Raw genomic sequence first — 4998 nt, forward strand, 5'->3', positions numbered from 1 at the left:
AACAAGAGCAAGACTCTGTCTCAAAATAATAATAATAATAATAATAATAATAATAATAATAATAATAATATAATAAATTAATTTTAAAAAGTAAAAAACAAAAACAAAACAAACAAAAGACAGATTAAAAAAAAAAAAAAGAGCCTCAGATCTAACCCCTGCGCTTATGGCTTATTTGTGGAGCAGTAGTGGAATGTATTCTCACAGTGGTTAGGACTCTAGCTTGGAGAGAACACCAGTGAGGATCCACTTCTCTTCTGATGGAGAGAAACTGTCAGGAAGCTAGGGAGGATTAGCCTTGTGATACATTTGTTCCCAAGTCTAGTTGCTCAAAACCAGGACTCCTAGAGCTGGTCAGTTGTGGCAAGTACTTTTGTTTGGTTAACCCAAAATCAGTCCCAAAACCTTTCTTCCTGTCCTCCACTCACTGTAAAGGACGGGATGGCCAGATATGTCCCAGCTTGGTCAGGGAGGACTTTAGACTTTATAGCCCTTGTTTGGCCAGTGCTGTGAGGAGAGGTCAGGAGACCTCTTGAGACCTTCTTGAAAACAGTCTTTCTTTGCTGATAAGATCAAAGCTGGGAGGTGAAAAATCTTTGCCTGGTATCACCCCCTGCTTCCTGCATCTGAACATGTTGTGAGGATGTGATGTATGGGGCTGCTGCAGCCATTGTGAAACCATGAGGGGAAACCTAAAAGAACCAGAATGACCACAGCCCAGAGCCCTGTCTTTTCTTCTCCCTTTTTTTTTTTTTTTTTTGAGATGGGGTTTCACTGTGTCACCCAGGCTGCAGTACAGTGGTGCCATCTCAGCTCACTGCAACCTCTGCCCCCGGGTTCAGGCGATTCTCCTGCCTCAGCCTCCCAAGTAGCTGGGATTACAGGCACCTGCCATCATACCCAGCTAATTTTTGTATTTTTAGTGGAGACAGGGTTTTACCATGTTGGCCAGGCTGGTCTTGAACTCCTGACCTCAAGTGATCCACCCACCTCAGCCTCCCAAAGTGCTGGGTTTATAGGCGTGAGCCATGGTGCCCAGTCTTTTTTTTTTTTTTTGAGACGGAGTCTCGCTGTGTCGCCCAGGGTGGAGTGCAGTGGCCGGATCTCAGCTCACTGCAAGCTCCGCCTCCCGGGTTTTTACGCCATTCTCCTGCCTCAGCCTCCCGAGTAGCCGGGACTACAGGCGCCCACCACCTCGCCCGGCTAGTTTTTTTTTTGTATTTTTTAGTAGAGACGGGGTTTCACCGTGTTAGCCAGGATGGTCTCGAACTCCTGACCTCGTGATCCGCCCGTCTCGGCCTCCCAAAGTGCTGGGATTACAGGCTTGAGCCACCGCGCCCGGCCAAATTAACTTTTTCTTGTATAAAAACACTATGTTGTAGCCACAGCTGGCACCTGGGTCCTCTGCACAAGACCCTCTGGTGTGGGTCTTGACAAGATGGCGAGTGAATTCCTGGTAGGGAGACTTGGTGAATACAGTATTCTTCTAGAAGTCAGGTCAGGTAGCTGTAGGTCTTAGAGATGACATCAAAGCTGGCCTTGGCAGAGTTGCCCAGAGTGGCAGTGCAGCCCCTGGCTGAGGTGTAGCAGTCATCGATACCAGCCATCATCAGCACCTTCCTGGGCAACACGGCTGAGATGATGCCAGCACCCTTGGGTGCAGGGTTAAGGTGCACTAGCACAAAGCCATGATGGCCTGTAGCCTCCATGCCCAGGGACCATGGAGAGCTTGGCCAGGATGATGGCCCCTTGGATGGCAGTGGCCACCTCCTTGAAGCACTTAACACCCAGAATGAGGTGGCCATTGTAGTCCCAGTGGCAACAAATGGCTTGAACCTGGTGTACTGGCCAGCGCAGGTCGGCTTCTGCACCAGCATGGTCTTCAAAACCTCATCCTTGAGAGAAGCCCCCAGGAAAAAGTCAATGATATGACTCCTTGAGGGGCAGGGTGAAGAGATAGATCTCCTCCAGGGACTTGATCTTCACGTCCTTGACCAGATGGCCCCGCTTGGTGACAGGCATCCACTCCTCATCCTCAGCCTTGCCTCTGAGAGCTCCATAGCCTTGGAGCTCTCATGCCCCTGGCCCCAACCCTGGCCATGACCCCAGCCCCAGATGCCAGTGCCGAAGCCTCTGCAGAAGCTGCCACGGTTCCTCATCCCAGGGCCTCTGGGCCTCCCGCTGCACTGTGTCATCTGCCATTTGGTGTTTTCTCAGAGAAGAAGCTCTGTCATGAGCAAAGTAAACATCTATAATCTTTCCCACGTTGTTGGTCATGTTTTCTGTTACTTGCAGCTGAATGCATTCCTGTGGCATCAATCATGTCCACTTTAGAGATAAACAGGGCCTTGAAAAAGGGGAGGTCTTCCTTTGGAGCCAGCTTCTTATTTCCTGGAACTGGAGATTCAGGTGGAGGAGGAGAAAAGGCCCTCTGCCTGGGGGTTGAGCTGGGGATAAGGGGTGGGGTTTCTGGCAGAGAAGTCTTAGGGTAAGGCCAATACTCCCTCTCCCGTGACAGAGGCTCAGGATCTTCCCTGGCCCCAGGTCCCAGGCCTTGGCTACATGAGGAGTCACAAGATGCCTCTCCTGAACCAGGGAGTACCAGGGAGCTCTCCCTGACACTGATGGGCACTGGTGGGCAGGGAAGGAGATGGCAGTAGCCATGGATGGTGACTCAGATCAGAGACCCACCTCCAGTCCCTGCTTTGCCACGAACTGCCTGTGTGTCCCAGTGCCCCAACCAACTCCCTTAGGGCAAGTACACTGAGCCCTCATCCGTGAATAGGACGCTCTGTATTCACAGGGAGCCTCCTGCCCCAGGTCCCCTGGCTTCTGAGCCTCTTCTTAGAAACATGAGTAAATCCTGGCGGGTGAGGGACCCAGGGGGAGCAACAGAAGGCTTTGTGTCACAGCCAGGAGTCAGCAAGTGCTCAGTCTGCAAGCATCCAATCTAACAGGAGAGTCCTCCAGGCTTGTGGCTTCCTGAGGGCTAGGTCCAGTGGGGGTGGGGATGTGGTGGGGAGTAAGATTCTGCTGTGAGCAATGTGGAGTAAGGAAAGGATCCAACTTCCAAGGACCATGGCTTTGCTGCCAGCTGACCCCTTCCTCCCCACCTGCCAAATACTTCCCCCAGTCCCGCATCATCCCCTTGCTTCCTGCTTTCTGCTGCTGGTGCAGTCAGCATGATGGCCAGGCTTGGCACTGCAGGAGGGATTCTGGAGCCCTGGGAGTCCTGCATGCTGGAAAGACTTTTCTTAGGATTCTTTCCTGGCTCCCTGGGAGGCTGAGCTGCAGGGAAATGCCCAGTGCGCACCATGCCTGCCAGTTTTCCTGGAACCTTCTGTAGAGTGAGCCAAGAAAGAATCTGCCCACAGGGCCCTGGGGCTATAAATTCTCTTTTCCCTGCTCCTGGAGATGAAGCAGGAAGAAAGCTCCTGCCTCTTCCCTGTGTGAATGCCTTCAATAACAGTAACAAGGCCCAGTGTGGTGGCCCACGCCTGTAATCCCAGCACTTTGGGAGGCTGAGGCAAGCGGATCGCCTGAGCACAGGAGTTTGAGACTAGACTGGCTCTACAAAAAATACAAAGAAAAAGAGACAGGCGTGGTGGCATGTGCTTGTGGTCCCAGCTACTCAGGAGGCTGAGGAGTTTGAATCAGAGCAACTCCGTCTTGAATAGGGGCTGGGTAAAATAAGGCTGAGACTTACTGGGCTGCATTCCCAGGAAGTTAGCCATTCTAAGTCACAGGATGAGATAGGACGTCGGCACAAGATACAGGTCACACAGACCTTGCTGACAAAACAGGTAAAGATGCCAGCCAAATCCCACCATAACCCATATGGCCACAAAGTGACCTCTGGTCATCCTCGCAGCTAATTATATATATGCTAATTATAATCATTAGCATGCTAAAAGACACTCCCAACAGCACCATGACGGTTTACAAATGCCATAGCAACATCAGGAAGTTACCCTATGCTGTCTTAAAAGGAGAAGAACCCTCAGTGCTGGAAATTATCCACCTCTTTCCCGGAAAACTCATAAATAATCCACCCTTGTTTAACATATAATCAAGAAGTAATAGGCCAGCTGCGGTGGCTCACGCCCGTAATCCCAGCACTTTGGGAGGCTGAGGCAAGCAGATCACGAGGTCAGGAGATCGATACCATCCTGGCTAACACAGTAAAACCCCGTCTCTACTAAAAATACAAAAATGAGCCAGGCATGGTGAAACGCATCTGTAGTCCCAGCTACTCCGGAGGCTGAGGCAGGAGAATCGCTTGAACCCGGGAGGCAGAGGTTGCAGTGAGCTGAGATCAAGCCATTGCACTCCAGCCTGGGTGACAGAGCAAGACTCTGTCTCAGAAAAAGAGAAGTAACTGTAAGTACTATCAGTCAAGCAGCCAAAGCTGCTGCTCTGTCTGTAGTCATTCTTTTATTCCTTTACTTTCTTAATAAACTTGCTTTCAATATATTCTATGGACTGGCATGGTCCAAGAACCCTTTCTAGGGGTCTGGATTGGGACCCCTTTCCAGTAACACAAACATGTTTTTTCCACTCTTACAGCATTTAAAACCAAAGATACTGCTTCCAATAGAGTTACTCTCACAATCCATTTTAGTGAAGGTTCCTCAGGGAGCTGATGATACAAATCTACAGAGTGCGGATTTGCAGATTTGATGATCTACATAATGGAACAGCGCTTCACACTGTGCCCTCTGGTGTTAGCAGTTAGTTGGTTTTGTCTTCCCCAACATTGGCTACCTTCTTGGTAACCACAGGTCTCAGAGATATATCTATTGCCCTGGCATAATTTTTCACTGAACTCCAAAGGGAGAGGGTCTATGAGGGATGGCTGGCCTTCCTTCCTGTCCTGGTCAGGAATTCAGGTTTTCAGGTTTCTCTGGGGTCACCTTGGCCAAGAGGGTCTATTCAGTTGGTTGGGGACTTAAGATTTTATTTTTGGTTTATAAATCTAATAAGCATGGCTGGGTGTGG

General features: G+C 50.1%; 1 pseudogene; it reads right to left on the minus strand.

The window, feature by feature from the left end:
- Positions 1-1299: 1299 nt before the first annotated feature.
- Positions 1300-3238, minus strand: LOC101021082 (annotated as a pseudogene).
- Between the last annotated feature and the right edge of the window lie 1760 nt (positions 3239-4998).

Source organism: Papio anubis, chromosome 12, assembly GCF_008728515.1.
Source record: "Papio anubis isolate 15944 chromosome 12, Panubis1.0, whole genome shotgun sequence".
NCBI classification, from domain to species: domain Eukaryota; kingdom Metazoa; phylum Chordata; class Mammalia; order Primates; family Cercopithecidae; genus Papio; species Papio anubis.